The 8,403-nt window shown below is 44.0% G+C and overlaps 1 long non-coding RNA gene across 1 annotated transcript; it reads left to right on the forward strand.

Moving 5' to 3' along the window:
• Positions 1 to 776: 776 nt before the first annotated feature.
• Positions 777 to 2,924, forward strand: LOC309539011. Its single transcript, XR_014222604.1, has 2 exons — positions 777 to 812; positions 2,731 to 2,924. It is a non-coding gene; the product is annotated as an uncharacterized lncRNA (long non-coding RNA).
• Positions 2,925 to 8,403: the final 5,479 nt, after the last annotated feature.

An 8,403-nucleotide genomic window follows, 5' to 3' on the forward strand; every position in this document is an offset into this window, starting at 1 on the left:
GGGCTTTTGCCCGTGAAAGCTTATGCTGTAGTCTTTAAGGTGCTGCAAGACACTCTGTTGGTTTTGCTACAACAGATGGACATGCAACCATCTGCAAGTTGTACCCCAAATTTCACCTGTGGGCTGCAATATCAATTATCCCTGAGGCCTTTCTACATGTTCAGAAAAAGCTTGTGTTACAGCTCTTCTAGGACTGTACCACTTAAGAATATAAATGTTGGGGGGGGCAATGTCAGCCCCCCCCATTCTCCCTCAAAAGTTGGCGCCTCTGACTCTGATCCTCAATTTCATCCAGAACTACGGTTCTTATGAATTGCTATTGTGAGCTTCTGGGGAGTGAGAGTCATAAGATTATGCAGGAAGGTGCTATTACCCGACTGCTCAAAAAACAGCGAAAACCTGTTTTCTAAAGACCGAAGTTGTGTTGTCTCACATCCTTTTGCAGCCTGTTGTGTGATTTGATTTGTTCACACTACCTATTCCAGCACCGCAATGTGAGTAAACATATCTGAGCGGCTCGAGACGTTTCAACAAAAATGCTGTGGATTTATAATGGAAACCTGAGGCAGGATGAATGGGGTGTAAAATGCTACAAAATGAACCCATCTTCATGTCAATGTCAAGCTAACCATTGGATAATATAGCACAAAATTTCCCCTTGCATAGATCTGAAATTGGGCATTTGAAGTATAAACTCCTTTTCAGTGCTCTGTTCAAGTCCTATCTTCTCCAGCAGTTGTGCCTAATTTAGCAATATAGTTTCCATTTGTCTTTTAGATAGAAGACTTGAGGGCGGATTACGTGGAGTTCATGTAAGAGCTATTTTTGTTGGAATTCTGCCTGGGTCAGAGGAATGTGCCACAGCGTAGGCACCGGCAGATATTCCTGTCGACCTCCCCGCTTCTCCACTCTGCTGATAAGCAGGCGAGGTCTCGGCGATTCTTCTCAGATGTGTGAGAGGAACACACCGTTCTTCCTCTCTCCCCTTTGGTGTCCCCCAGGGAGGGGAAAGAAGCAGACAGAAAACTATTTACATCTTTTATTTCTGTCTCTCATACCAGTACAGAGAAACATGTCTGCACTCGACAACAGCAAGAAGAAACTCCACCCATGTACTTCCAGTACGGGTCATATGACACACACATACTGAGCTAACATCCGGTGCTCAGTACAGAATGGACTGCCCCTTTGTTCCCATGGCAACAGTCACAAACATCCTGTTTGGCTTTCCAGCCACAAGCAGCTGACTGAGCTGCTGGAGCTTTTGCTTGCTGCAGCATTGGTGCTTTATGGTAACAATTTTAGCTTATTTCTGCATGTGCAGCTATTAAAACTGATGCTACCTGCACGATACTAGATCTGCTACTGAAGGTAGCCGCCTCACTCTATCTAAGGATAGGGCCGGCTCTGCAAGTGTGCTCTCAGGAAAGCCTCTCTACCTCCTTTCCACAACATGCAATATGGGGATAATTCATAATAATATACCTTACAGGATTGTTGTAAAGCTGATGCACATAATATACGTAAGTGTTTTGCAAACTCTGAAAGTCTAATAAGAGCACATCTACAATTCCTCTATGTCAGATGAGTATGATGGCAAAAATCTGCAATGATAAGCAGCTCAGAGTTTCAAACACCAACCTTGTATACAAGGAAAATGAAACTATTATAATATTGAGGGGGAGGCCGGGCAACAACAAAGCCACTTGGATCACAGCTTGTTGTTGGGATTGTCAGACAGGTCGCCGCTGAAACATGTTCTTAGCTTGAAAGATAGGTTTCATTAACCGAATTGACTGAGAATGTTTTGTTTCAGCGGGCAGAGAGTAGTAAGAGATTTCATTACGCTGTTTTGCTCTGTCAGCCCCAAATGGAATGTTTCAATATGCCCAAAATGAGCTATTTCATTTCAGCTTGTCAAAGTGAACTCTCTCTCTCTTTCTCTCTCTGGAAATATTTTACCTTCTTATTAAAATATGCTGTTGAGTTTTGTTTTCTTTTTCAACCGAGTTGTTGGAAAAGGTCCACGGAACTTCAGAAGAGATTGGTTTCTCTGGTTGTGATGTAAGTTGTGCTTTAAAAAAAAAAATCAAATCAGAGAAATCTTAATTGCCAACATAGTTCAGTCAGGGCAACAGAGACATTAGTGGTCCTCTAAGCAGGAGTAAGGGGATGTGGGTGGCGCTGTGGGTTAAACCACAGAGCCTAGGACTTGCCGATCAGAAGGTTGGTGGTTCGAATCCCCGCAACAGGGTGAGCTCCCATTGCTCAGTCCCTGCTCCTGCCAACCTAGCAGTTCGAAAGCATGTCAAAGTGCAAGTAGATAAATAGGTACCGCTCCGGCAGGAAGGTAAACAGTGTTTCCGTGCGCTGCTCTGGTTCGCCAGAAGCGGCTTAGTCATGCTGGCCACATGACCCAGAAGCTGTACGCTGGTTCCCTCAGTCAATAAAGTGAGATGAGCGCTGCAACCCCAGAGTTGGTGACGACTGGACCTAATGGTCAGGGGTCCCTTTACCTTTAAGCAGGAGTAATGTCTAAAGCTTGAATGGGCAATCTTCAACTACCACCATCCCTGGCTGTTGTCAGTGCTGGCAGGGGTTGATGAGAATTGGAATCTAGCAAGATCTACACAGTCACAGATTCTCTAGCCCAGGTCTAAACAATGAAATACTTGAGCATAGATCACTGAAGAACTGCCTCTCATCACACAATTCTGCCTTCCCACCCAGGTCTTCAGTGGAGGCCTTGATCCACATCCCACCATCAACCAGGAGTCTTCTCCACTATGATTTTGGAGCTCTGCTCCAGGAGGACAGAACAGGCCACCTATGACGCTTTTTCAGTGCCGTGTGATAAGTTTTATTCGGCCATGATATGAATTTCACTTTCCCTCCTGTTGTATTTAAAGCTGTTGTTTTGTTGATTTCATGCCATTTTATTATGAACTGGTTTTTATCTTCCATTTCGGGGGGGGGGGGGTGAATTGTCGCAAGCCTTGGAGATCCCATTATTGAGCAGGAAAGCGCAGGGTGATATGTCAGCAAATAAACAAAACACACAAAATAATGAAGCCAGGATTAGTCAGTATCGGATAATTCCAGCAGCAATTGCTTTTTGTTCCCTGCTATAGCTCAGTCCACTTTAAAATTGTGTTTCCATAGGTCTGCCTTTGGTAGGAGCCGAGGAAGCAATTTAAAGTCGAAGCATATTCTGTGCTGCCCTTGAGTAGGAATTAATATCATTTCTGTGGATCCCAATTTCTTCCTGGCTTGCTAACTGCCATTTTTCACAGCTTAATGCTTCCCTCATAGTTGGCCAATTTCCTGGAAGGCCTTGGAAGAAATTCCATAATGTGGAGACTTCAGCATGTCTGAAGTGGTTGTTACCTATGCCAGCGAACCATTCAAACATTTCATATTATTTCAGCATTCTCTCCCCCCCCCAATCAAAACCCCAACGTTGCCTACAGAGGCATGTATCTGTCTTGTAAGATATGTCAGGCACTCTTGCTATTCTTCTGCTGCCTACTGGGTAATGTTGGCTGCAGCTCTGACAACTGTGACAAACAAGAAATGAAAAATACATTAGCATCATGTGTGAGAGAGATATACTTCAGCTAACGTTGCTGATGAAGTATGGCAGAGCTGTTCAAAAGGCTCATAATATTTCTCTACTGTTTTCCCTTCTAAAATGGAAAGCTTCTGAGGGCTCATCCACATGCCCACTTGCCCCATGTCTAGAAAGCACGGGGTCCAAGCGGTTTTCTGCTTCTCCCACTGCCTCCCCCAGGAAAAGCCACTCTTTAGTGCTGAATCAGAGCAAATGTCAATCCTTTCGCCCCCTCAGCCATTTAGGTGAGATTTAAGGCAAAATTCTCATCCATTTCAGTTGCCTATACTAAACCAACTTTCTGCTACTCTTAGCATAGCTGTCAGCTTTTTCCTTTTCTTATGAGGAATCCTATTCGGAATAAGGGAATTTCCCTTTAGAAAGGGGAATGTTGATAGCTATGACTCTTGGGCATTAGTTTCCTGATAGGAGGGTGTTCCTTACCAATTTGATTATCTCTATTTATAGGGGGGAGTTTCTCCACCTCTTCCCTTTGTTTAACTCTGTATTGGTTAGACATTATTTCCATAATTTGATCCGTGATTGTATTGGCTTTCTCTGGAGGCCGAAGGTGAATAAGGGTGTCTCGTAAGGAAGCCATTCTGCTGATGATGTCTTCTTGTGACTGGTAGTAGTAGTTGTTGTTTAGTCATTTAGTCATATCCGACTCTTCGTGACCCCATGGACCAGAGCACGCCAGGCACTCCTGTCTTCCACTACCTCCCGCAGTTTGGTCAAACTCATGTTCATAGCTTCGAGAACACTGTCCAACCATCTCATCCTCTGTCATCCCCTTCTCCTTGTGCCCTCCATCTTTCCCAACATCAGGGTCTTTTCCAGGGAATCTTCTCTTCTCATGAGGTGGCCAAATTATTGAAGCCTCAGCTTCAGGATCTATCCTTCCAGTGAGCACTCAGGGCTGATTTCCTTAAGAATGGATTGGTTTGATAAAAGAATTTTAAAGTCTCTTTTCATTGAAGGCAAGGGAATTGTCAAACTCATTTTTTGAATGTTGTACTTTTTGGTTTAGACTGGGCTGCTTTCCTCCGTCACACTGGTAATAACTATGCGGATTCTCCAAGATGATCAGATTTCTATCTGTGCTATCTTTTTGCTGATGTTTCATTTTTCTACTTACCAGGGTCATAAGTGTTTTGTTTTCAAAATATCTGTTTATCTCTATGTCGACTTCCAAAAGTTTGAGTTTCCCCCCCATATACTCTATTAGTATTGTTCCAAGTTCTAAAGGTTACCACTGAACGAGCATAGTGGTAATCATAGAAAAGTTACTATGTTTGATATATCCTCTATACTGAGAGATGATGGAATTATTGCTTCTACTAGCTGCAAAAAAATAAAATAAAAATGTATCTTATGTTGGGTCTGAGTAAACATACCTCTAGGCTTAGGAAAATTTGAGAAGACCAATTTTAGGAGATTTAGAACCAAAATCCATTTTGATGTTAAATTAATCTCATATTGGTCAAGAAGTGGTTGCTTAAGTGTATATTATTGTCCTCTGTTAAGGATGTGTTCGTTTCCTTCAACTCAGATACTTGGAAGTGAACTTGACACGATCTTTTTGCATAAGCTCAAGAATCCTATGGAGAGCAGTACAGGCGAATAAAAGCAGAAATATTCAGTAACATAAACCCAAGATTCTTAAATGAAAATAAAAATGAGTACAAACAAGCATCCTAGAGTCTCCTGTTTATGCTAAAATAAAACCTGGAGCCTTGAACTGTGTACTGGCAGTGCCTGAAATTTAGCGCAAAGCAGAATGCTCTGTAATCCCAAAGCCATGCTAAATGGCCATGGCTTTTTAAGAGTCTTCAGACACAAACCAACATAGAATCTACAGCAGTTAATCTGAAGTGTGAGAGGCTTTGAGTGGCTCGGAGGCTGCTTGTGTAATGAACGTTGACAGAACGCTGGCCAGATGCTCATATGAAAAAAAAGAAAGAAGCCACAGTATTGAAGATGCCCTCCTAAGATTTAACACCCAAATGTCGCTGGAGTTTTGCTATTTGATCAAGCAAAACAAGAGTCGGTTGAATACTGCATATTGAAAATATCTGATGGCTAAGTATAATACTGGCAGCTTGTTTCTGTTTGTGGCTGCTTGGAGGGTAGTTTCATGTCCTATGATGGCTGCCGCAGAGCTAGCAAGATTGCAACACCAGCTAGAGAGAGGAAGGAATACTTAGCCATCCCCTTGTGCCTTCAAGAGTTCAGAGTTCTGAGGGCTTAGGGGAGCTGATAGCAACTGCCTTGGAAAAGCTGAAATAATGGCACCACACGATCAAGATTTAACAATAATCTAGTTGCTTCTCTTTGTTGTTGTTGTTGTTGTTTAGTCGTGTCCAACTCTTCATGACCCCATGGACCAGAGCACGCCAGGCACTCCTGTCTTCTACTGCCTCCCGCAGTTTGGTCAAACTCATGCTGGTAGCTTCGAGAACACTGTCCAGCCGTCTTGTCCTCTGCCATCCTCTTCTCCTTGTGCCCTCCATCTTTCCCAACATCAGGGTCTTTTCCAGGTAGTCTTACCTTCTCATGAGGTGGCCAAAGTATTGGAGCCTCAGCTTCACGATCTGTCCTTCCAGTGAGCACTCAGGGCTGCTTTCCTTAAGAATGGATCAGTTTGATCTTTCTTGAGAGTCCCATGGACTCTTGAGTCTCCTCCAGCACCATAATTCAAAAGCATCAGCTTTGCCTAAACTTGGGGTTGGGAACCTCAGGGGGGCAAATGTGGACTCCAGGTCTGTGTCTGTCCCTTGGGCTTGCTTGCCTGGATAAAGGATAGAGAGTGCTGTGAGAGATGGTTGGCATCCCTTTGTCTCAGGAGACAATGAAGGAGCTGGAGTCAAACTGTTGGAAGGTTACAGTGCCTGCTGTAGAGACTGATATGGGAGAGGCATGTTTTGTTCAGCTGGGGTAGATGAAGGTATCTGGCTGTGCTGATGCAAGTGTATCATGGCGTTTCTTCTTTGTGTGCTCCTCCCAGTGTCCCTTCCTCCTCTGGTCCCTGCTGTGGATACACAACCTTACTGCCTCTCTCCAGGCACTGTGGTCATCTGCAAGGGATTCCCACATGGCAGGCTTGATGTTGCCAGCCTTCATGTCTCGTATGCAGACATCTTTGTAAAGCAGAGTTGGACTGCCAACAGGCCTGGTTCCTGAAGGCAGCTCCCCACAGAGCACATCCTTGGGGATCTTGCTATCCTGTATTCACCCCACTGACTAATAGTAGGGCTGGATCTTGAACTAGGGGGCCTGGAAACTGCAATTTGTTAAGAGCAATCAGAATTGTAGCTCTCTGAAGGATAAACTACAGTTCTCGTGATTCTATGGGGGCAGCCATGTGCCTGTAAATGTATGGTATGGATGTGACCTTACTAGCAAGCATAATGTATAGCTGAAGGAGCATCTCCACGCCCATCGTTCAGCCTGGACATTAAGATCTAGCACCAAATGCCTTCTGGTGGTTCCTTCAGTGCGAGAAGAGAAGCTATAGGGAACCAGGCAGAGGGCCTTCTCAGTAGTAGCACCCACCCTGTGGAACGTCCCCCCATCAGATGTCAAGGAGTTGAGCAACTATATAACTTTTAGAAGACACCTGAAGGCAGCCCTTTATTATATCTTAATTCAGGCACATCCAAAGTCCGTTTCAGGGGCCTAATCCGGCCCGGTGGTCCATTTAATCCAGCCCCTGTGGCATTTCCTGGGGCAAAATCCTAAAAAAATCTCAACAACTTTGTCAGCCCTTTGGGCGGCCCTTCACTTCATCAAATTTGAAAAGTTTGGACACCACTGCTTAATTCATAGAGTTTATGACTATAGTATCAGTATACCAGGCTCAGTTTATTTTGGAGAGTTCCTAAAAGTAAGGGGTTGAGGGTTGAGAAACAGGAAAATTCTATTTATTTTCAGCATTCCTCAGAGCAGCTGTCACTCGGTTAGTTTCAGCGCCCCTTTTTAAAGGTGCCGCAAATCAGGAGGTGATGAAGCTGCTGAAGGGAGAATTTCAAGCGTGCAATTCCCTCTATCCCTACACATCTGACTAGAGCCAGCTTTAAAGTTGTTCAAAAACATCCCTCTGAGTAGAAGGGGGAAACACTGGCTTTTTGAATGTTGCATATATATATATATATCCAAAGGAATAAAGAGGGACTTCCTACTGCTGCTGGCATCTAGCACAAGGCAGTCTGGAAATCGAATGAAAGTCTGTTGACGGAAGGCTGTGTGAGCAATGCAACTAAAAGAAAAAGAAAAAAGGAAGCAAAACTATAACGGAAAGAGCGACTGTTTTCCTGTTCATTAGTGTTTGAAATGGGCAGTTTGAACCTAATAGGGAACGTGAAACAGTTCTGATAGACATGCTACTATCATTGCTGTTAGACATTCACTGAGCACCAGGTGAATATGCAGTACCCATAAATAATGTTGACAGCAAAGGCTAGGGATAGGCTGGGTGGTGTTTTATGGATTGGGGAGGGCTTGAGCATTTTCTCCTGCCCTTCTTTATGAGTTTCTGGCTCTTACCCCATCCTCCACTTGTGATGCCTGTTCTATCTGTGATACAATGGCTGTGTTTGCATTTCATCCTAAGCTGCAGTCCGGTGTGACATGGGCATGTAGAAATGAGCAAGCATCATGCGCTCCTATTTCCACAGTGGCTTCCACTTCTGATTGACCACAGTTTGCCTTGTCATCCAGACCAGGAATTGCAATTCATCCTAACTTCAGTAACTGTGGTTTGAAGATGACTTGTTTGACGTTGCCCCTCTGTA

This window comes from Podarcis vaucheri, assembly GCF_965113315.1.
Source record: "Podarcis vaucheri genome assembly, chromosome: 8".
Taxonomy (NCBI): Eukaryota; Metazoa; Chordata; class Lepidosauria; order Squamata; family Lacertidae; genus Podarcis; species Podarcis vaucheri.